The following is a 24,868-nucleotide window of genomic DNA, read 5'->3' as shown; positions in this document are numbered from 1 at the left end:
CTCTCTGCCGTTAAGGGAACAATTAACTGGGGACCGGCTTGCACAGTGGTGTGCCCAGCAGAGCCCTAGGAAGAGTCAGGATAAGAGGGCTTGGCAGGCACGTGGCTCCCAGGCTCCTGGAAGGAGCTGCCCTCTTTCCCTTGATCTCTGCAGGGTGGAGATGGCAGGCTCTGCAGACCACAATGGCTCCACTCGATGTTGATTTCTGTCTGCAGCGGCTCAGAGCCAGTGTCTCCTGCTGAGCTGTACTTCAGCTGATTCTTCAGTGAAGGTGGTGACGATGACTCCCTGTAGCTGCAGGAGGATGCGATTCCTGGGCTTTGTTATTTTTGGAAGACTTGTTGGGACGACTCACCGCTGGTTAAATAGATAAGACTTCTGCCTGTTAGATTTCCGTGCATTGGGGGCCTTCCAGGAAGTGATTCAGGATGCTGCTTTAAATACCACGTATCGTAAGGAATTGCTTTAATCAAATTGTCACAAATAGGATTCTCCTCATTTCAGAGCCCAGTAAGGTGTTCGTGTTACAGCATGCGATTTCAACTGATGGTCGTTTACCTGGTTTTGCCCACTCAGAGATCATAAGAGACCTTCGATTTATCAGGTCCCAGTTACCTGTCTATGACTATATTTAGAATTTTTTTTTATCTTGGGATGTTCTTACGATGATAAAAGCAGTTGCGAAAAGTGAGCTAATCCAGACTCTGAAATTAGAACTGTGTTTTTAAAGTGTCGCAGAAACTATGCCGCAACTGCTGATGGAAGCCTGAAATTTCGTCTTCCTCTGGACAGGTGATGACTTCCGGATGCCCAGCCAGGCAGGTGGCCGTGTTCCGTTTTGGTCTGGTTTCTTTTCTTTCCTTTTTTTAAAAAAGATTTATTTATTTGGGAGACAAAGATCAGGGTGAGGTGGGGGGAGAGATATCTTGGTTCACTCCCCAAATGGTCACAACAACCAGGGCTGGACCAGGCTGCCATCAGGAACCCAGAACTACATCACAGTCTCCCGGGTGGATGACGGTGAAGTGGACAATGAATAGATTACTTTTTAATCTGCATTTCGTCTCCTGCAGAGATAGAAATACTAAGTGGAGACTGGTATCGTGTGCAAATAGGACCAGAGTTTATTCAGCGGCGAGGGAATCAGCATACATTCATGAGCTGGTGTGGCCTGTCCCACAAAGAAATATACAACATGTGCCAAAGCATTGCCCTTAAACTAATGAGAAAAGAAAACCCCAAAATAGTAGCCAAAGTTGAGAAGATCTGTCCGAGCTTTGCCGTGGAAGAGTGCACACAAGAACAGCATGTCCAAGTGCCTGTATGTGAGGTCCATGGCGAAAGAGAAAAACTACAGTGGTGCCTCTAAGAAGGTTCCCTGGTGGTAAGAGGGCTCTTTCCTGCCTCCTACCTATTTTTATAAGGAAGTGGATGGTACCCCAATATGCAAACAGGGTGGTGTCTTAGCACATGCCTTGGTTGCAGATGTGACAGGTGCATCCTGCCAAGTGCCCATATCAGATTAGCAGTTAAAGAGACGGCATCATTCGGCCAGCATACAAGAGTTCCAGCTTGCCTAAACTTTTACTTCTTACCTATTCATCCCATATCAGCAGGGACCTAAGTGCTTGGGTCTCACTGGACACATTCCCAGGTGCATCAGAAGTAGCGTAGTGAGGACCTGTGCCTTGATATGAGATGCCGTTGTCCCGAGTGGCAACCTACCCTGGAAACTCAACGTGCATCCTTGGGCCTGGTTTCTTCCTTGCACTACCAAACCTGTTCAGGGACTCCCCAGCCTGTGTGTTGGCAAGCCGCTGCTTTTTATCCCAGCCTCTTGCTCATTGCCAGTTTTCAGACTGCATGATCTACAAACTTTACAGTCCCCCAAATTGTACCTAGAGAAGTTTAGGTCCAGCAAAATAGTGGCCTTTTATAGATATGAATGACCCCTGTCTGTTTTCTTGGATTGGGAATGCTTTTCTTCTAAGAAAATGAAAGGGTTTTGCTCTATGTCTTTCACAATAATTCATTATAGTAGTAGTAGTCCATATGATAATGGAGATAATGATGAATGATAAGGAGATAATGATTCATGCTAACATTGATTGCACTTCCTACCATGTAATCTCATAATAACCCCAAAAGGAGCATGATGTAATATTTTTATACATATAATTTATTAATAAATTATTTGATTTTTCAAGTTTTATACTCCTTTTATAGACAGGGAAATTGAGCCAAAAGAATTTAAAAATTTGCCCAAGATCACAGCACTAACACTTTTTGGAAGTGGGATTGAAAGCCAAATTCAACTGTCTACAGAGCCACAAGTTTTAACTGCTAAGAAAAAAGTATACTCAAAAATAAAATGTTAAAGTAAGAGATCAGATGTACAGCTCTCAAAGTTGAGCCATGATCTGGTTAGGTAACCCACAGTGGCTCAGAAGTAGCTACAGGCAGGAAAGGGTTCACTGAGAACACACGCTGAACCCACAACCTGACACCACTCTTCCCTGTACCAGACCACGACTTAGTCACTGACTCCTTGGAGTTCTTAGATGTGAGTCAGAACCAAGGATTTTACAATCCTATAATGCTTCTTGTTCTCTGTTCTATTTTTATGATGAAAAATCAAATGTAAATCTCAATTTTTATTTAGCTAACAAGGTATTTTGAGGTTACCCATATAATAGTAGAAGATAATAGACAATAATTAATGATACCAGTATAATTTCTGCTACTCCAAATTTTGCATTAGCAGCAAGTAGCACTCTCATTTAAAAAAGAAAGATTTATTTGTTTGTTTGAAAGGCAGAGTTGCAAAGAGAGAGGGGGCAGACAGAGAGAGATTCCTTCGATCTGTTGGTTCACTCCCCAAATGGACACAACAGCCAGGGCTGGGTCAGGTTGAATCCAGGAGCCAGGAGCTTCTTCTGGGTATCTCACATGGATGGCAAAGGGCCAAGTTCTTGCACCATCATCTGCTGCTTTTCCCAGGCACATTAACAGGGAGCTGGATTGGAATTGGAGCAGGCAGGACTCAAACCAGTGCCCACATGAGATGCTGGTATCACAGGTGGCAGCTTACCTTGCTGTTACAGCAGCAGCCCTGCAAGTCGCACTCTGACTCCCTGTCTGGTTACTGAAGAGTTGGTTATCTCTGTGGAACTTGGGTGGATGAGCAGCAAAGTGAGAATATTTAAAATGTGAGTTTCCTAGATTCTGTGTTGTCAAACCCTGGAGTTTGTTTCCCATAACACAATTTTAATATATTTATGTGTGGTGCATTGCATCATAAATATTATAGAGACCTACAATTTGACAGCTTGATTGACATGGTAGAATCCACTGCTCATGGCCTGACTCTTCTGAGCTGGTGCAGAGGGAAGAGTTCTTTGCAGTCTGTCTTGGATCAGATCACGCGTTCTCTTTTTCTACAGCTTGACCGTACTCTAAAAGCAATTATGTTGTCTCAATTGTGGGCATTATTTTGTATTTTTAATCCAATATTTCATTTTTCTTTAAGGTTTATCTGTCATTTATTTGAAAGGCACAGTGATAGAAATGTGTGTGTGTGTGTGTGTGTGTGTGTGTGGAGAGAGAGAGTGAGAGCGAGAGGGAGCGAGCAGCTTTCCATCTGCTGTTTCACTCCCCAAATGGCCACATAGTTGGGCTGGGCTAGGCTGAAGCCAAGAGCAGGGACCTCCATCCAGGTCTCCCACACAGGTGGCAGGGGCCCAGGTGTCTGAGCCAGCCTTGGCTGTCTCCCCAGGTGCACTAGCAGGGACCTGTGTTGGAAGCCAAGAAGTCTGAAATGGAACTGGCCCTCCAGTAGGGGATACCAGTGTCACTGGTATAAAGGGGCGGCGTAGCCTGTTGTGTCACAACACTGGCCCCTCATGTTTTTTTTGTTTTGTTTTGTTTTGTTTTTTGACAGGCAGAGTGGACAGTGAGAGAGAGAGAGACAGAGAGAAAGGTCTTCCTTTGCCGTTGGTTCACCCCACAATGGCCGCCGCGGCCGGTGCACCACGCTGATCCGATGGCAGGAGCCAGGTGCTTCTCCTGGTCTCCCATGGGGTGCAGGGCCCAAGGACTTGGGCCATCCTCCACTGCACTCCCTGGCCACAACAGAGAGCTGGCCTGGAAGAGGGGCAACTGGGACAGAATCCGGCGCCCTGACCGGGACTAGAACCCGGTGTGCCGGCGCCGCAAGGCGGAGGATTAGCCTAGTGAGCCGCGGTGCCGGCAGGCCCCTCATGTTTTTAAAGTTTATGTTCAAGGCTAACTAATGAAACATAAGAAGGTCTTTATTTTATGTAACTCACTGTAAAACAGAGAGATCTTCAGATCTATCCTTTCCTTTATAAGATCCTTTTATGATGGCGATTCCACTGGGGGAGGGGGCAGATACAGCAGCAGTTTCTGACTTTGAGTTTTAGGAGCAGAGAGGAAAATCTCCTCCTATCCTAAGGCCCAGGCTTCTTCCCTAGCATCATCTTACTCCTCCAATTTTGATCCCCTGCCCACACAACACATACATTGGTTTCTTCAGGTTTTGCTGATCATCTTGTTATATCTGCATTTCCTAAGCTAACTAAAATCTTCCCGGGAAATGAGATGTGGTGTAAATCAATGCACCACTGTGTTTGTTACCTGGGAGAAAAGTGCTTTGTGCTGACCTGGTTTTGAGGTTCATCATCCGGGCGCCACGTGAGACCCGCTTTGATCCAGCTCTGCTTGGCTGGGTTGGTTAGTGAAGAGGGGTGGAGTGAGCACCAGTGGAGCCGAGGAAAGTCAGGAAGAAGCCAGGAATGTGAGGAGGATGGACGGAGAGAAAACCCCTTCCGTTTCTTACAGAGTCCCTGCCAACTCTCCATTCCGCATAGGGCCATGATTTCATTTCTTTGGATAGACAGGGAGGCGTGGAATAATGAAGATATAATGGCTCAGCTCTGCACCTATCAAGGAAGCTAATTTCACCTCTCTGGGCTCTGGGTCCTTATTTGTCAAGGAAGGGAGTTATTCCTTCCAACATTGACCTTTTGACTCTTTGTGTTGTAATTTTTCACTGTGTTCCCTTATGTTCAATCAAAAAACTACAATGAATCTGAAATTCCTTCAGTTTTCTAAGCATTGTTCGTATAGGTGTAACATATGCAGTGAAGGAGACAAAACTTTAAATGGGAGATTTCATACATTTTTACATGTATTTATGTAATTACAAATCCATATATAGTATATTCATAGTACATACTTTCCATGAATAAAGACTCCTTTATTGAACAGACTTCAAAAATTTTAATTAATTAATTAGAAAGGCAGAGAGAGAGAGAGAAATCTCCACTGGTTCAGTCCTCAAGTGGCTGCAAGAGCCAGATCTGAGTCAGGCTGAAGCCGAAAGCCAGGAGCCAGGAGCTCCATTCAAGTTTCCGTTGGCAGTAACTCAAGTACTTGGGTCATTGTACCCTGCAGGGAGCCGGATCAGAAATGGACTTGAACTGGAATGCTGATAGGAGATGTGGCATCCCAAGAACAACTTAACCCACTACACCACAACATCTGTCCCAGATTTCAAAAACTTTTGCACCAGAATAAATGTATCTTCTAATTCTATTTCTTATGAAGTACCCACGTATTTGTAAATTTCATCTGTGTTCTATGTTCTGTGTTCTTGTTGGGCATATTCTGTTCTTCATAGTATACCATTATTTATTCATCCTATTATTAAAAACGGTTGGGGTGCTTTCTGGGTTTTCTCTATTTTGACAAAAACAGCTATGAGAATTCTTGTACATGTTTTTTTTTTCCAGTGGACATATGACTCATTTCTCTCGAGTGTATACCTAGGAGTGGAATCACTGGTCATAGTTGTATTTTTAGCCTTAGGAAGAACTGAGGATGGCCAAATAGTTTTCCAAAGTGAGCGTGCCACTGGAAACTCCCACCAATAATGGTGGGCGGTCCATTTCTTCCACCTTCTCTGATCCTTCATTCACTCTTATTTAAAAACATCCACTGAGTGTGTGCGGCGCAACAAGCACTGTGCTGGGAAAGACACGGTTTCTGCTCTCGTGGACCTCATGCTTGAGTTAGAGGCCGACACACAGGTGCACCCCATGGCACATGCACGTGTATAACGAAGTAGTCTGAATGGCTTTATGTACTCCACGTTGGGGAGCACACATCTCCCTTGGTTCTCCTTTGGGACTACACCAAGGGGAGAAGAATTGATCGCTTGTGCCTCCTGGCTCCTTGTAAAGGAGACGTTGTGGATCTGACTGATCAGAGTCTAAAGCACTGAGCAGCCAGCATCCCACATGCAGTGGGATGCACTCCTTACCCCGCTGTCTTCCATGCACAGTGACCGCTGGTGGAAACCATGTCTCCCACATGCAGTAACAACTCGGAGGAAATCAGAAAAGGTGTAAGTGAGAAGGGAAGAATTCAGTAGGGCCTTGAATCCGGGGTATGTCTACTGGATAAAAAAGTTAGGTAAGGGTTTTGTACGTAGAGAAAAGATGAAGAGAAATTAACATTGTGGCATCTAGGAGCTGCTGTGGTCTGGGTAGGTGGGAACGGAAGGTTTGAGATGGACACAGTCGGCTCTAGGGCTGCAGAAGTAGGAAATGGTTGACTTTCCAGTGGTCACTTACAACATGGGGAGAGGTTTTCCTGTTGGTGAGGGTGATGAGGCTTCTGTGGGGGTCAACTACGAGTGTAATATTGTAGGAGTTTCTATCTTATGAGGATCACTTTTGTGTTAATAAAATGCGTCCCACATTCTGAAAAGTAAAGCTGAAAATGCTAAGTAGTGGGTGTCCTACTTCTAACAAATATGCAGTGGGGTCGATCACATTCTATCGTTATATAACAAAGTGCTAATTGAAAATGTTGATTATCGAGGCCTCTAATTTCCAGGTTCCGTCTCAGTGCTGGGCTTGAAAGTACCTCAAGCACCAAAGGCAGCGTCTTCAGCCTCGCACACCGTAGAACTTGAAGGAATCTTAGCACAGTCTCCAACCAGTGCTCTCATTTTAGTGATAAAGGTGGGTGGTGCTTCTTATTTATTGTATCTTTGACATCTCCAGACCCAACTGCCCAACTCACCAGATATTGTGCCTACCCTTTGCAGGACGTAGAACCAGCTCATGGCAGATGGATAAGGAAGCAAAGCCAACATCTGAGACAAAGGTAACCTAAGAAATGGCGAAGAGCTTTTCCACTGAGGGTTGATCCCGAATGTCTGGGCCTGGAGGCAAAGTCGGAGGCAGCAAGGCAGCGTGAGGGAACACAAGGCAGGATCAATAGATCGCAGGGAGGGGTTGAGGCAGGGTCTGCAGACAGTTTTGGAGGTGGGGGACCTGGTTTTGGAGGAAATAAGGACCTAGTTACAGAGGGCATTGGTCAAGGTCATGATCACTGAAGGGAAGGGATTCCTCCAGTGTACCTATGTTATATTATTAGTTTTTGGTTTTTTCTTTTTAGTGACTGTTACTTGACTGCCATGAGGGTGGTTGGAACTTGATCCTGCTGTTCCAAAAAATGTGAGAGTAACTTAATTCTCCTGACATATCATGTTGCAGCTGAAACCACAAACATTAAGGAGTTGTAGGTCGGCTAGGACACTGTGCTGCAAGAAACAAAATCTAATTTCAATGAAAAAGGATTTATTGTTTCATGTACCTGAGGGTTCGCAGGCAATAAAAAGGCTGCATGACTGGATGGTACAGCAGCTGGACTGAGGACTCCATTTCTTCCTGTCTCCCCACTCTGGCTTCCACGGGAGCCATTTCTCTCCTAAGTCTGGGTCCCCTCATCCCTCTAGGATGACTGCCACAGGCATTGGGGTCACAGGGTTCCTATTCGATGCTGGTAAGATAGTGAGGGTTGGTACCCAGCATGTTGATCAGCGGTTCTAAGATCAGCCTGACTGAACAGTACAGTTATAGCCCCTCCCTTGAATTCATGCTGGACTAAAACCAACCAGGGATCATGGTTGACACAGAGGGTTGAGCTTGTTCTGAAAAAGAAATGGGATGCGTGGAGACGGGTGACTATTCAGGTAAAGTTTTGTGCTAGTAGGGAGGGTGTATTTGTATCTTTGTGTTACTACAACTAAAAGAACCTGGGAAGAACTTTATAGGAGAGTTAAAAGTTAGTTTTGGTTTACAGTTTAGGAGTTTCACAGTCCAAGATCAGGTAGCCCCATTCTTCTGGCATTCGATGAGGACAGCACATGTGTGGAAGGAGGACTACATGCTGAGCTTTATCTGTTGTGTGTGGTCTCTCCTTATAGTGCCATTGTGATGAGGCCAGGGGTTCCGCTCCAGCAACTTAATCCAAGCCAATAGCTTTCCAAGGCTCTACCTGTGTACACCATAACTGGAGTAAATTTCTCCTTAATCCATCAAACATTAATCCATCAACCATTAACATAAGACTTTGTGATTTAAACATTTGCATGAGTTTGGAGAGACAAATCCTATTTAAAGTGTAACAGAGGGAAAGATGAAAAAACATACTGGGTGCATCAACTCTGTCCTCCAAAACCAAGAGCCCATGACACAAACTTCTGAAATTTTGGACACCACTTATCCATATTCTAGATCCCAGCACTAGGGATACTGCTTTGGTAGTTCTGCATTTGAACACATCTCTATTGATTTTGGTAATGGACCACCCTTAAAAACTACAAGAGCATATGACTTTAGAAAAACAAAAAACTTTAGGAATTATTTTCCTTTACAAAATAGTACATATTCATAACCTAAAATTTAGAAGAGATAGAAGAGATAAGACAATTCAAAAGGGCATTTTTCTTTGTGTGGGAAATGCCTATTATTTCCTAAAAAGGGATATTATAATGTTTGTTAAGTGGATGGACAGAGCCTGAGGTCTGAAAAATCTATTGTGCTCCTTTTTGAGGAATGCTTTGTAGTTCATTAGAATTCCTCTACATCTTTGGAGCAGTTTTGGGATTCTTGCCAGCAGTTAATGGTCCCGCTGTACACGGGGACAAAGGAGCTTTGTCATGTCATCACCAAGAGTGGCTCTATGGGAGGACTCGTTAATCAAGGCAGCAGGGTGCTTCGCAAATATCCAGGTTTGGAGAAGATGAGCTCCTCAGCGAGAGAAACTCGTACCTGGAAGAACCCGGATGCGACTCAGCCCTGCTTGAAAACAGCTGGGCACGAGGCTGAGGGAATTTGTTATCGGAGGGAAATCCCTGTGATTCAGGCTTACATTCCTGTGATTTGCCTGTTTTGTTGCTTGCTTTCCTGCACTGGTGTGTTGAGCCACACGCCTGCATGTTCAGGGTGGAGGTGCTGCTGATATGGCTCTTGGGGTAGACCATCAGTTCTACACCAGGTCCACTCTCTGTTGGAGGGAGCTTGAATGCAGGAAAGGATTGGTAGGTGTGGTGTTACCTCAGCAGGTTATCGTAACATGAAGTACTCCATCTAGAACCTTCAGAGACTCCCAAGAAAGAGTTCTGGAAGTCTCTGGAGACTCTGGCAATAGTAGACATAGTAGACATATAACAAGCTTTTTTCTCCTTTTTGTCTATTTGTGCCATGGATTCTTTTTTTTTATTTTTTTTTATTTTTTTTTTTAATTTGACAGGTAGAGTTATAGATAGTGAGAGAGAGAGACAGAGAGAAAGGTCTTCCTTCTGTTGGTTCACCCCCCAATGGCCGCTATGGCTGGTGCTGCGCCAATCCAAAGCCAGGAGCCAGGTGCTTCTTCCTGGTCTCCCATGCGGGTGTAGGGGCCCAAGCACTTGGGCCATCCTTCACTGCCCTCCAGGACTACAGCAGAGAGCTGGACTGGAAGAGGAGCAATTGGGACTAGAACCTGGTGCCCATATGGGATGCTGGCGCCACAGGCAGAGGATTAACCAAGTGAGCCACGGCACCGGCTCCCAGCCGTGGATTCTTTTGAGACTCTTAGGTAGCCTATGAATCTTGGCCCTAGCAAAGTAAACATATCCATAATATGTGTAATTTTTAACCCCTGCCTAGACAGGTTAGTGGAGCCCAGATTGAAAGATATATAACCACTTAGATGGACGGTTTGGAAACGTGGACTCCTGAATTCTGCAACCAGTTCATTTATTTCCCTCTCATGACTAGTGTGCCATGCAGCAAGGTGCTCAGCCCCTCTGTCCCTCAGTCCCAGTATCTACGACGTGAGGATCGCATGAGAACCCACCTCCTAAAACAGTGGCCAGCAATAAACAAGATAATGATATGACCCCCCACCCCCATCAGCTGAGGTGCTTTGCTAGGAGCAGGCACTAAGTTTAGGAAAGAAGTGGATTCTGGTTAGACCGCTTTTTCCACACTGGTTTGGATGAGGCTGTCACGGATACTCTGACATCCCTTTCGGCGATGTTTCTTTTGTCCGTTAAGCGATGGGGAACAGCTGTGGGAATCAGTGCACTCGTGTTCATTTCTGAGTCTGGTGTGTGGAGGGCCCACGAAGTGGGAGCAGAAAGGCCACTTGAGGCACAGGAGCTTTCGCCCAGGATGATCCTGAGGGCACACACCAGGGCCGGTGGCAAGGACAATGAAGGGAGTGAGGTCACTAGTTGATGTGAGAGGTGAGGGAGAAGGAGGAGTTGAAGATAAGCCTAAGGCTCCTGCCTTGGCTGGCCGTGTGGTTTAGGGGCACCGTTCACCCACACAGTGGGGGCTTTGCTTGTTTTCCTAGACGGTGGATGTGATCATAGCAGTCAACTTTGTCATAAATGCTGGTGTTTGAAGGATTGATGGTCAGTGATGTAGGGACGAATGGTAGGGAGTTGAATGTGTAAGGAAGGTTGGGCGGCTCTACCTGCAGGAGTTGTGGACACAGAGGTAGTACAAGAATTTGGATAAGTACTGGACAAGAGCATGAAGAGAGGCCGCAGACTCCCAAAGAGGGAGGGAGAGAGGGACATCCTACACAGGATTCTGTGTCCACCGAGATTCATGAAAAGTCCATGAGGCTTGCCCAAAAGGGTTTCACTAGACTCTCAGGGGAATGCTCACCACAGGCAGCTGGTTCGGGAAAGGCGTCTGGGAACGGGAACGTCTACGTGGTCTGTTGTGCCAACACCACGGATTGGGCGGCTTAAACAATTGCATCTTTACAATTTGTCGGCTCACAGCTGTGTAGGCTGGGAGTCCACGGTGCTGGAACATCCGGCTTTGGTAAGGGCTCCCTTCCTGGTCTGCAGATGGCTGCCTTCCCACTGTGTTGCAGTGTCACTTCTTACTAGCACACAAATCCCATTAGATCAGGCCCCATCTTTAGGAGTTCATTTAGCCTTAGTCCCTTCTTTATAAGCCTTATCTCCCCACAACAGTCACATCTGGGCTAAGGCTTCCATGTACGACTGTTGGAAGGCTCTCAGTTCAGATCACGTCAGGAGATTTGGGAATGTGAAAAATTATTAATTGGATTTTGCCTGCAGTGTGAGAGGCTGGCAGTCTCATTCCCAGCTCCAAGGACTCCTGGTACAAACATTAGCTTTTCTCCATGACAAGATTCCTTGTGCTGATTGCATCTCCAGCATCCACTTCTAAGAAGTTGTGCAAAGCAGCCACTTGGGCCGCAATTTCTGATTAGCATAAGCCCATTAGCATGTCCCAAGTCCCTGGCTACCCTGATGGAGAGGCTCATATCCCAAATCAGGCTCCGCACAGTCAAGGGCACTTACCTTCAGAGATTTTATTTAAACTCTCAGGGTTGCAGGTCTATTTTTTCCCACACTTGTTTCAGGAACCACAGAGCTCTTGATAGTAGTAGCAACTATTCTGTGGCCATGAAGTGAGAACCTGTTGAACTGGAGCTGAAAAATAAAGGAAAGAGCAGGTGTTGATCTAGCTAGCCATATTGTTGCCATATTGAAGTGCCTGTTTTGTTTTTTAAGGATGTATTTCATTTATCTAGAGGCAGAGTGACAGATTGAGATAGAGAGAGAGAGAGAGAGAGAGAGAGAGAGAGAGATGGATTCCATCTGCTGGTTCACTCCCCAAATGGCCAAAACAGCTGGACTGCACCAGGCCAGGCCCAAGTCAGGGGCCCAGGAACTCCATTCAGGTCTCCCAGGGGGATGGCAGCAGCCCAGATTCTTTGGCCATCCTCTGCTGCTTTCCCAGAAGCTAAAGTACCTGGGTTTGATCCCTGTCTCCAACCACTGAATCCAGTTTCCTGTTAATGCAGACCCCATGGGAAGCAGTGATGATGGTTTAAGTAATGGAGTTCCTGTCATCTACATAGGAGACCTGGAAGGAATTCCTGGCCCCTGGCTTCAACAGCTGGGGGCCATTGCGGATATTTAGGGACTGAAGCAGGAAATGGGAGCACCCTGTCTGTGAATCTGTCTGCCCCTCTTCCTCTTTTGGTTTCTAAAATAACACAAGAAAGGGAGACACAGAGACAAAGGGTGTGTGTGCCTGCACTGTTGGAGCCCATGCCTCCAGCCTCTCCCTGGGCTTTTTCATACGTTAAGCTTGCAACTGGCCTGAGCAATAAAAGGACTTTTATTAGCTTAACGTATGTAACCAGAAGTATTTCAGCTAATACACACTTCCATTTCTTTGGACACACAGTTTTAGAATAAAAATTAAAATCTCCATTTACTTTGTACTCTGCAGTTCGCAAGAATATTTCACATCCATTATTTCACTGGATCCTGACACGGAGCTTGCTCTTTCGCAGAAGCAAGTCGTTAGCCAACAATTTGGAACTAGAACTCACATCTCGGATTCTTATTCACTCCATCACCATTAGACCCCTTTTATGTGTAGTCGGCTGAATATCGAATCAGTAGTTTCATGTTCCGGTACTAGTTCTCTCTCCGTGTTATGTTGATAATTTTAATGTGTTGCTAAATCACTAAGGTCCCTTACAGAGGCTGCAGTGAATAATCAATATGTCTGTATTAAAAGATACTAAATATTAATGCAGTCGCAAAAAGTCACAAAGCTGCTTTAAATGCCCGGCTGGATTAAGTCCTAAAGTCGTAAAGAAAAGTGTAGGCTTTATCTTGTGTTTATTATTTTAAGATTATTATTATTGTCTTCAGTTTTGAGAATTTTTGATGAGTGAGAGAGCCATGAGGTGGGAAGAGCTGGGGAAAATATAACCTTGTTTTCTAAGGAAGATACTTAGAATTACATCAGCGAGTTTCCAAGCCATCTTGAATATATTTATTTTGATATTGCGGTAGCTTTGAAAACACATAAGATTGTGTGCATACTTTTAAATTTACATGAGCGAAACTGAGGTATAAATCAAATTTTCTTTTTTTTTCCCACTCAGTGATATGTTTTTAAGAACTATTTATGTGCACTTGGTAAATCTGGTTTATTGCTCTTGATTATTGCAGAGTTTACCTAGCATTCCGTCACATTCACTTGCCGACTTCGACTTATCTCTTCTTCTGGAAATGAATCTGGCTTTCACAGACAGTACTGCAATAAATATCCTTGCACGCATTTCCTTGTGGTTCTCAGGGGTATACACCAAACTGTTCATCGCACTGTCTGAACTAGCATGTACCTCTATCAGCTGTCAGTAGGGAGTCCTTTTTCTCATAACTTCTAAGCATTTGATGTTACCCTGCTGTCTATTACTGTCAATATTATTTGTGGAAACTCTTGCCCCCTTTTCTTTTAGCATGTCTCTAATAATGACATTATCTGTTTGTATTTCTGTAAGACATTGTGTTTCCCAGTTTTCAGATTTCTTATCATATCCTTAGCCTATGATTCCTTCTTTCCTTTTGCTGATTTTCAGAAATTCCCTGGTTCCAGATATTAATGCTGTAATGTTTTGGATAATTGAAATAATTTCTCCCAGTCTATCATCTCTCATCTTGCAGCTCTTATTCAAGAGAATTTGCTCATTTTGGTATGGTCACATCAATCTAGGTCCCTTTTCATGGTTTATGCTTTTTGGATCTCATCTAAGAAATCCTTGCACGGGGCTGGCACTGTGGTGTAGCAGGTAAAGCCACTGCCTACTGCACCACCATGCCTTATGGGCACCAGTTTGAGTCCCGGCTGCTCCACTCCAATCCAGCTCCCTGCTAATGCACTTGGGAAAGCACCAAATGATGGCCCAAGCACTTGGGCCCTGCACCATGTGGGAGACCCGAAGAAGCTCCTGGCTTCGGCTTGGCCCAGCTCTCACCATTGTCGCCATCTGGGGAGTGAACCAATGGAATGAAGATCTCTCTCTCTCTCTCTCTGCCTCTCCCTCTCTGTAATTCTGACTCTCAAATAAATAAATAAATTCTTAAAAAAGAAAGGAAGAAATCGTTTCAAACATGAAGATGTAAGAGATGTTTTCATGCGTTTCTGTTCTCACCTTTATGATTTTACCCTTCTATTCAGGATTAATGTTTGGAGTTTTGCACATGTTGTGATATGAGTTTCACTTTTCTCCATCAAGCGAGACATTTACTAAATAGTCAGATTATTCCCTCCTTAATTTGAAATGAGTACTCTATTGTACCTCCACATACACTTTTAGGAAACCCCATAGGATATTTTTGGCTCTGTTCTGGGCTCTCATATTTTGTTGATCTGTGTTTCTCTTCTTGAACTAATAACATGCTTTAATTCATAATAACTTGATTTTTAATATAGCTTTATTGCTGGTGGGTAAGTCATTCATGTTTTCACTTATTGTAAAATTTATATAAGTCTTTGGTAGTATTTGCTTTCATAAGAATTGGGAATTCAGCCTCCTCAAAAAATATAAAATACAAAAAATCCGAAAAGGTACAAAAGTAACTCAAAAAGGGCCATAAAACTCAGTTAAAAGTTAAAATAAAAGTTAAAAAAAAACACTTTGCTCATCAAAAGCATCAATAAGAAAATTAATAAGTGAGATATACCTGGAAGAAAATATTCACAGTTCACACAGCAGACATATAGAATGTATATGAGCTGTTAACAGCCTTAAATTTGGCAAAAAAAAAAAGTGAATAAACACCACAAAAGGTATTGAAATGTCAATATCACAAACAAACGTGCTCAATGGGAGTATTTATTAGGGGAATACAAATTAAAACCACATTCACTGGAATGGCTAAAAGGAAAATAACTGACAGTAACCAATACTGATGAGAATGTGGAGCAAACACAAATTGTTGGTGCAGTCTAAAATAGCAGAACCATTTTGGAAAATTCCCCACAATTTCTTATAAAACTAAACCATTAACTAAATGCACAGCCATAGGACACAGCAATTTCACTCTCAAGTAATTTCCCCAAGAGAAATGAACTAGATCCTCCCAGGAGGACATTCAAGAATGTTCAGTTTTAGTCATAAACGCTCCAAACTGGAAATGTCCTTGGTGTCACTGTCCATATGAGAAGGGATCATCACATCGTCTATGTTCAAACAATAGAATACCGTTCAGCAATAAACAAGGAACGCACTACAGATGCTGCCAACAGCATGCGTGCTTCAGCAAAGAACTGTATGCTGAGGGAAAGAAGCCTTGCACAATGGAGCTCTGTTTTGTTTATGCAGTTGCAGAACAGGCAAAATCTTTGTATGATGAAAAAAATACCAGGACAGTCACCATCTGTGGTGGGGGGCAGGAGATGACTGGAAAGGGTGGTTCTATAGCTTGATAAAGGTTTGGATTGCAATTTTGTATGCATTTGTCAAATGTGATGCTCATGTATTTAATATTTGTATATATCATTGTGTGTGTAAAATCTATTCCATGTGCATTTTACTTCCAAATGACAAAAAAACTGCAAAGAAATATTAAACTCTGGTTCATGAATATGCATATTAACATATGAAAGAGGGATGTGCACTGAGGTTTGTAATTTACTTTGAAACGCATCCCCAAAGTAAGATGGATCGATAAGAGAAGAGAGGAAATGGATAGATACGTGATAAACCAAGGCCAGTACAACATCAGCGGTAGACTCCAGGTCCTGGGAATGTGGGTGCTTGCTGTAAAATTTGTTCAGCCAAGCTGTTCTGTTAATTTGTTCATTTGCTTGAGTCTTCTGTGTAATTGATCATATATTTTCCAAATCACCACTTGTTCTATTCTTTCCCAATCTTAGAGAACCTCCAATACCAAGCTGAACAATAATGAGGATGATAGCAGGTGTAGTGGATAATTTGAATTAATTTGCTAAGGATTTTTTTAAAACTCATTTTCATGTATTCAGTTGCAGGGGGTACAGAGGATGAAACAGACATTTTGCTGGTGTGGACTGTAGAGCAAGAGGAGGTGTTGTACTGGAGCCAGCATTGTTGTACAAGCATCCTGTTTCAACAGGCAGTTTTCAGACTATTTTTAATTTATTTTTAAGAGATCTCTCTCTGTCTCTCTCTCTCTTTCTTTCTCTCTCTTTCTCTCTCTCTCTCTTTCTCTCTTTCTTATCTGCTGAGTCACTCTCCAAGTGGCCACCATCTGCTTCTTCCTAGACACATTATCAGGGAGGTGGATTGGAAGTGGAGCAGCCAGGACTTCAACACATGCTCATATGGGATGCTGGCATTGCAGGAGGCAGCTTAGCTCACTGTGCCACAACACTAGCCCCACCCAGTTTCCAGATAATTTTTGTCTCTTATTTTAAATTTTACAGTGTCATATAATATTTGTTTTACACAAAATAATAGAACTATAACCTACATATAAGTCAGAAGGCATAATAATATAGTAAACCCCTGTGTTGTACCCACAACCCGTCTAAGAATTAGAAATCTAGTCCACACTGCTGAGTCTGCCTGTGTATAATTCCATCGCCTCTCTCTTGGCCACATCACCTAAAGGTAATTATTATCTGAACTTTGTTTATAAAACACTTTTCATATTTTTAGATGCTACTATCACATAAGGATACAGATTTGTTTGTTTATCTGTAGGCTTATATAAATAGTGTCACTGTGTGTGCTGTTGCTGCCTTTCAGGTGCATGTAACATTATCATCCTGGGTCCAGTTTTCTAGTTCTTGCTTTTTTTTTCCCCTCTCAATATTATGTTGTTAAGATTCATTCCTGGGCCGGCGCTGCAGCTCACTAGGCTAATCTTCCGCCTGTGGCGCCGGCACCCCGGGGTCTAGTCCCGGTTGGGGCGCCGGATTCTGTCCCGGTTGCCCCTCTTCCAGGCCAGCTCTCTGCTGTGGCCCAGGAGTGCAGTGGAGGATGGCCCAAGTGCTTGGGCCCTGCACCCCATGGGAGACCAGGAGAAGTACCTGGCTCCTGCCATCGGATCAGCGCGGTGCGCCGGCCGCAGCGGCCATTGTGGGGTGAACCAATGGCAAAGGAAGACCTTTCTCTCTGTCTCTCTCTCTCTCACTGTCCACTCTGCCTGTCAAAAAAAAAAAAAAAAAAAAAAAAAGGATTCATTCCTATAGTTATTTATCTATGTCATCTGTGATTTTTCAATGTTATAAAATACTCGATACTGTTAATATTCTATCATTTATTTACCCATTATCTTTTAGATGGACATTTTTAGCTGTTTTACATTTGCTCTAATCTTGTTATAAATGTATTATTGCTGCATTCTGGAACACGTTGCAAATTTCTCATGGGTGTGCACAAATAGCAACAGCTATGACTAAGCACGTAAATCCTCAAATTCACAGACAGGGCCACATTGCTTGCCACTATTACTTCCACCATTTACCTCCCTGTCAGTAGTGCATGAGTTGTCCTTTGGGACACAGTATTATCAGATTTCTTAATTTAAAAAAATCTAGTATATTTAAACTGGCATCCAATTATGGTTCCAATTTGCATTTCCTTCATTGGTAATGTGAGTTGGACACCTTGTGTTTATTTGTGATTTGTAATTCTTCTTTTGTGTGAAATGCCTGTTCATGTTTTACATTCATTTAAATTTTTGTTTTTTCTAATCAATTTGAAGACTTCTTTCACATTCTAGATATCAGTCCTTTGTTTTATTTTCACTTATTTTGCACTGGTTTTGTGTACTTTTAGTCTTTTCTGATGAATGCATATTATCTTTTTTTTAGATTTATTTATTTATTTGAAAGTCAGAGTTACACAGAAAGAAGGAGAGGCAGAGAGAGAGAGAGAGAGAGATAGGGAGGGAGGGAGGGAGGGAGGGATGGAGGGAGAGAGAGGTCTTCCATCTGCTGGTTCACTCCCCAACTGGCTGCAATGGCTGGAGCTGTGCAGATCCAAAGCCAGGAGCCAGGAGCCAGGAGCCAGGAGCCTCTTCTGGGTCTCCCACATGGGTGCAGGGACCCAAGGGGTTGGGCCATCTTCTACTGCTTTCCCAGGTCATAATAGAGAACTGGATTGGAAGTGGAGCCGCCGAGTCTCAAACCGGTGTCTATATGGGATGCTGGCATTGCAGCTGGCAGCTTCACCCGCTACGCCACAGCGTTGGCCTCTAATGGATATTATCTTTAATGTAGAATTATTAAATGTTTTCTGATTTTTTGATTAGTTTTAGACATTCTTGGGGCTGGAATTATGGTGTAGCAGGTAAATCCACCTTCCATGACACTGGCATTCCATATGAGTGCCTGTTTGAGTCCCAGATGCCCCACTTCTGATCCAGCTCCACGCTAATGGGCTAGGAAAAGCAATGGAAGATGGCCCAGGTGTTTGGGCCCTTGCCACACATGTAGGAGACCCAGATAAAGCTCTTGCTCCAGCTTTGATCTGACCCAGCCTTGGCCATTGTGGCCCTCTGGGGAGTAAACCAGCAATGGAAGGTCTCTGTCTCTGTCTCTCTCTTTCAAAATAATAAATAAATCTTTTTAAAAAAAATGAAAGAAATTCTTTCCTTTGTTTGAGTCATAGGAACATCCTATGAACAAAACAGGCTGATTTGTCATGTTCTTTTCTAGCTCTGGTGACAAAGTTATTCTTCATTTTTAGAGTGGGTTGGGAGTAATAGCTCATCTTTGATGTCTGTAAAGAGTTTTTGTAGGTTTCAGCATAACACAGTCTTTAAAATTCGGTAGAGCCTGCGTAAAAAAGTATCTTGCCTGTAAGAAGATTCATTTTCATCACTGGTTCCGTTTTCTTAATGGTTCTCACATTGTTTAGGTTCTACTTCTTCTTGCATCAATATTGTCATTTTTTATTTTACTTTTTTGAAAAATTTTGTTTATTTATTTGAGAGGTAGAGTTATAGGCAGAGAGAGGGAGAGACAAAGGAAAGGTCTTCCATCTGCTGGTTCTCTCCCTAAATGGCCGCAGTGGCCAGAGCTGGGACGACCCAAAGCCAGGAGCCAGGAGCTTCTTCTAGGTCTCCCATGTGGGTGCAGGGACCCAAGGACTTGGGCCATCTTCCACTGCTTTCCCAGGCCACAGCAGAGAGCTGGATCAGAAGAGGAACAGCCAGGACTAGAACCAGCTCCCAAATGGTGCCGCAGGTGGAGTATTAACCTACTGTGCCACAGCACCAGCGTCTATTTTATTTTCTTATATAAAGGGAATAAATTTCATGTATTTCAATACTTTCCTGGGTGTCATTCATTTTATGTGTTGTCAAATTCGTTGGCATGAAAACCCTTCCAGGCACCATGTAGTGCAGTGGATTAAACTGCTGCCTGGGACACCAGCATCCCATATGAGCACCCGTCGAGTCCTGGCTGCTCCACTTCTGATCCAGCTCCCTGCTACTCTACCTGTGCAAGTAGCAGAGGATGGACCAAGTGCTTGGACCCCTGCACCCACAGCTCCTGGCTCCTGGCTTCACCCTGGCCTAGCCCTGGCCATTACAGCCATCTGGGGAGTGACAAGTAGATGGAAGATCTCTTTCTCTTTCCATTTCTCCCTTTCTCTATTTTACTCTGCCTTTCAAATAAATAAATAAATCTCTTAAAAAATCATTGCCAATACTGCTTTGTGGCATCTTCCCCTGTGTCCTTGTTTTCCTTGTTGGCTTCCCTTTTTGTCCTTGCTTAATATTACCAGACACTGGTGTTTCTCAATGGCCATTTCAAAAAAACAAATTCGACTATTTGAAAAGCAGAGTTATATAGAGAGGGAGCGGGGGGAAAGAGAGGAGAGAGGGAGAGAGGGAGGGAGAGAGAAAGAGAGAAAGAGAGAGAGAGAGATCTTCATTGGTTCACTCCCTGCTCCCTGAAATGGTTGCAATGGCCGGGGCTAGGCGAGGCTGAAGCCAGGAGCAATGGAGGCTGAAGCCAGACTCCATCCTGGTCTCGCATGGGTGCAGGGGTCCAGATACTTGGGTCACATCTACTGTCTTTGCAGGTACATTAACAGGGAACTGGATTTTAAGTAAAGCAGTAGGGACTCAAACTGGCATACATCCAGAATGCAAACTTTGCAAGCAGTGGCTTAACCTATTATGCCCCAACTTCTGACTTTTTGAACCTTTCTTTTATCTGCTTTTGTTTCTCTTTTTATTTATTTTTTTTGAATTTGTTTTGTGGTTTTCTTCTAAATTTTTAAGTTGTACATCTAGCAAATTAACTTCTACCATTTTTTCTCAGTGCAGGCATTTAGAACTATAGGTTTTCTTCAACTCACAAGTTTTGATAGCATTTTCATGATCATTTAGATATAAACATTTTTAAATTTTCATCATGTTTTTTTGGTATACAAAACTTCATGCATTTCATAAATACAACTTTAGGAACGTAGTGATTCTTCCCACTGTACCTGCCCTCCCACCCACACTCCCACCCTTCTTCCTCCTCCATCTGCTATTCCTATTCTTATTTTTTACTAAGATCTATTTTCAATTAACCTTATATACATAAGATTAACTCTACACTAAGTAAGAGTTCAACAAATAGTATGAAAAAACTTCCTGATTTTTTAATTCTCCTAATTTTATCTTTAATTTGTTTCATTCATTTCTGCTCTTTTTTTCTTCATCTTCCTCTTTATTTGGATTTATTCTGTTGTTCTTATCCCATGATTTTTTTTTTCAAAATTTATTTTGAAAGGCAAGGAGAGAGGTAGAGAGCGAGAGAGAGAAAGCTTCATTGGTTCTCTCCCTAGATCTCACAACGCTGGGACGGGGCCAGGCCAAAGTGTGCAGCCAAGAACTCAATCCAGGTTTCTCACAAGGGTGGCAGGAACCCAAGTATTCAAGCCATCACTGCTGTCTCCCAGGTTGTGCATTAGCAGGAAGCTGTAATCAATGACAGAGCTGGGATTTGAATCCAGGCAATCCAATATGGGTTGCAGACGTCTTAAACTCTAGGCTAAACACTTACTCTTTTTCTAAGTTCTTATACTGATCATTATTTCAATAATTTCAGTCTTTATTTCTGTCCTACACATTTAAGGTGATGTATCCCCCCTCTAAATTCCATTTCTTGCCATTTCCCACAAATTCAGTCTAATAGTCCCTGACATTACAGTTCCTGCCTGACATTACGATTCCTGCTGTGCCAATTATTGCTATGTGAATGCAAAGAGCAAATATATTCAATTACATTTCCTTTTTTAAGATACATCTTGAGACCTTTGTTTTTCCTAATCTGCAGAATGAGATTTGTATCTGTTTAGGATCTTTCAGTTCTAACAGAGGATAAATCGAATCCCAGTCTATTTACTAAAAAGTAGCCACTCCTGTAGTCACCAGGGGTGTGCATCTCTTGAAAGCGTCTTCAGGATGGGCTCACCAAGGTGAATGAAATCTCCGGGCTATTTTTTTGCTGCCATGTTTCTTGGCTGCGATTCCTCTGTATTGGCTGCAGTCTCGGACTTCCCATAGGATGATCGTCAGGGTATTTTCAATCTAGACACAAAATAGCCAACTCGCAGCACCACGGTGATAAATACGATGAAAGCCACAAAACAAGCACATCCACACAGAAAGAGTCACAGGTCCTTGACCATATTGTGATGCGGCCAGGTCCTCGTGCTTCTAGATGCATTGGAAGAATGGTCACTTTTTACAAGCTACGCTATGTAAGGTTTTCTGTTTCTTGTTGCCAAATAGAATCCTAACAGAGAGCATTTGGAAGGCACATAACACAGAGACTGGCCCAGACCAAATGCTCAGTGAATCACAGCTATTACCAACTCCACGCTCCCCAGGAGGTACCATTTGTTTGGAGTATTTGGCCTGAGTTTATTAAACCATTCCACATGGTTGCCACAGATATTTTATTTTTAAGGGTTCTAGGAGGTAAAGTCATTTCCCTGTCATCAGACTGCTTCCTAGGAAAGAAAAGCAGGCATATGGAAATGTGATTGATGCATTTAGTTTAGAATGTCCTCCCCAAGGGACAGGGTGTGTCTCACGGAGCAATACATGAGCAAGAATGGGTGGGCCTGGGGAGGGTCAATAGATAATTCTTCTTGGATGACCTCTGGGCCATTGCAGTTGTGTTCCATAAAGCACAGAAAAAACAGCCTAAGGAAAATCCAGGGTGGCCACAGCTTACCCAGGTTCCTGCCCCGGAGTCTGATCAATGACTCTGCAGTTCATATGAATGAGATTTTACATTGCTCACACAGCTGTAATTGAGCACTTCACTGTCATTCTTTTGTGTGAAAAATGGCTATGTTCATCCCGTCAAGTGGAATAAGATGATTGCGTGCACTGTTGTTTCATAATAGTCATCCCATCAATAAAACATGATTTCACATCTTTCAAGGGGAACTAAAGAGCTAGCATTTATTTAATAAAAAGCACATATAATAAAGGCTTTCTTTGTAAAATTCTCAAACCCATTTACATAATAGTATTATTCACTCCCTAAATGGCCACAAGGGTCAGAGCTGGGCGAATCTGAAGCCAGGAGCCAGGAGCTTCTTCTGGGTCTCTCATATGGGTTTAGGGGCCCAAGCACTTGAACCATCCCCTACTGCTTTCCCAGGCCATAGCAGAGAGCTGGATCGGAAGTGAAGCAGCTGGGACTCAAACTGGTGCTCATAAGGGATGTCGACACCACAGGCAGAGGGTTAACCTACTGTGCCACAGTGCCAGCCCCAATAGCAGTATTCCTAAATTTACCTTTTGCTAAGTTACAATAAACATAAGACTTGGACAAGTAAATAATAACTTAGTCAAAAGTAGGAGAAATATTCAATTAGAAACTTCTCCCCACTCCCTACCCACACTGTGACTGATTGTTCAAGGAACTAGTAACAACCCTTCTCCCTGTATCCATGTCGTTTGCAAGGCACCATTATCATTCCTCCATCAAAGCTGAGACTGGAGACTGCCAGTGGGAGTTTTAAAGTGTAGCCCCTAAATTCTTTGACTCTCCTTCCATTGAGAGATGGGCTCATATGGTTCCCTCTCCTTGAGTCTGGGCCCTGACTGCTTGTCCACAGGATTATAGTGATGCTCCCTTATCGGAAGCTTGGTGTCTCATGGTTTCAGTTATCTGGGGGTCCACTGTGGTCTAAAAATATTAATACTTGTCTTGACTCCTTTGACAGAGCGAGAGAGAGAGAGCAACATATTCATATAACTCTTATTACAATACATTGTTACATGCTTGTTCTATTTTATTATTAGTTATTGTTAGTATTTACTATGCTTAATGTATAAACTTCATCTTAATTCAACTTAATTTATAAACTACTATGCTAAATTTATAAACTTCATCAAAGGTCTCATATAAAGAAAAAAATAAAAAAAAATCTCATATGTGAGAAAAGCCACAATATGTGCAGGATTTGGTACTGTCTGTGGTTTCAGGTACCCTCTGCAGGTCTTGAACTGTATCCCCAGGTAAGGGGGACCCACTGTAGTATACAAGTGGTGTTGTATCGGCATCTGTGCCAAATCTTAAGAAACTAATAGCTGCCACTTCCTCCCTCCCGGGACACAGCCATTCTGTTATAAGTAAGCTGAGTTCCTCCTGTAAAATCTCCCAGGAGACCAGGATAAGTACCTAGCTCCTGCCATCGGATCAGCGTGGTGCACTGGCCGCAGCGCGCCAGCCACGGTGGCCATTGGAGGGTGAACCAACGGCAAAAGGAAGACCTTTCTCTCTGTCTCTCTCTCTCTCTCACTGTCCACTCTGCTTGTCAAAAAAAAAATGAAGTAAAAATCTCCCAGGAAAAAAGAGCTTGCACATTGGTGATGGAGCCGTCTTGGAAGTGGATCCTTGAACCCTGCCCAGTTAACATGTAGTGGTGCGGAGATGAAACGTCCCCACCAAGCACTAACCAAATGACAGATCTGTGAGCAGAATAAATGATTGTTTAAACTATTATGTCTTGAGGCAGTTTGTTCCATGGAAATTGGTGGCTGAGATACTGCCGTTGAGAAGGGCCGACTGTGTGTTTCGCTCTGGCCAACAGAATGTAGCAATGATGTTGCATCAGCTGGAGCTGATACTTGCACTGTTACCTGGTCCTCCTTTTCACCCTGCCCTTGGAGCACATAAGGGGGTGAGCACCATGTGACTCACTGCTGAGTGATCCAGTCGACAGCCAGCTTATCTCCAGAAGTGGGCGATCATCCTAGACCTGCCTGCCTCCCATCATCCGGCTGCTCTGTGCACATTGCAACAACTCAGGGCAAGCTGAAGCATGGCTGTCAGTGGAGACCACAGGGGCCCATGCAAGGCTAGGCGAGAAGGCGAGGAACAGGAATATCCTTGGAGTAGCAAGCTGTGATAGTAAACAAGAATAACTATTACTACAAGAGTGAGTTTTCAAAGTGGCATATACATGTATACTAGAATGCAATACAGCACTGAAAATAAGTGGACAAATACCACACGTGACAAGGGACACATCTGACAAACATGTTCGGTGAGAACAAACAAATCACTAGGGTGGCAACTAAAGTATTTTCCTATTAGGCAGCTAAAGTTTCCCATCAGTTGCCCACACCATTGAACGCTGTTTGAGTGGGTTGCTTGGGCAAATTGGTGATCACGGCTTATTTGAGAGTTAAGCCATG

General features: G+C 43.4%; 1 long non-coding RNA gene across 1 annotated transcript in view; it reads left to right on the top strand.

Annotated features, from left to right (window-relative positions):
* Positions 1-24,868, top strand: part of LOC138849406 (uncharacterized) — a 294,363-nt gene that overhangs the window by 207,538 nt on the left and 61,957 nt on the right. The window contains exons 4-5 of the long non-coding RNA XR_011388232.1: positions 6,922-7,049; positions 7,136-7,194. This is a non-coding gene — a long non-coding RNA (uncharacterized lncRNA). The remainder of the gene's footprint in view (positions 1-6,921; positions 7,050-7,135; positions 7,195-24,868) is intronic.

The sequence above is a fragment of the Oryctolagus cuniculus genome, chromosome 4 (genome assembly GCF_964237555.1).
Source record: "Oryctolagus cuniculus chromosome 4, mOryCun1.1, whole genome shotgun sequence".
NCBI classification, from domain to species: domain Eukaryota; kingdom Metazoa; phylum Chordata; class Mammalia; order Lagomorpha; family Leporidae; genus Oryctolagus; species Oryctolagus cuniculus.
This window is presented reverse-complemented; position numbering and strand designations above follow the sequence as displayed.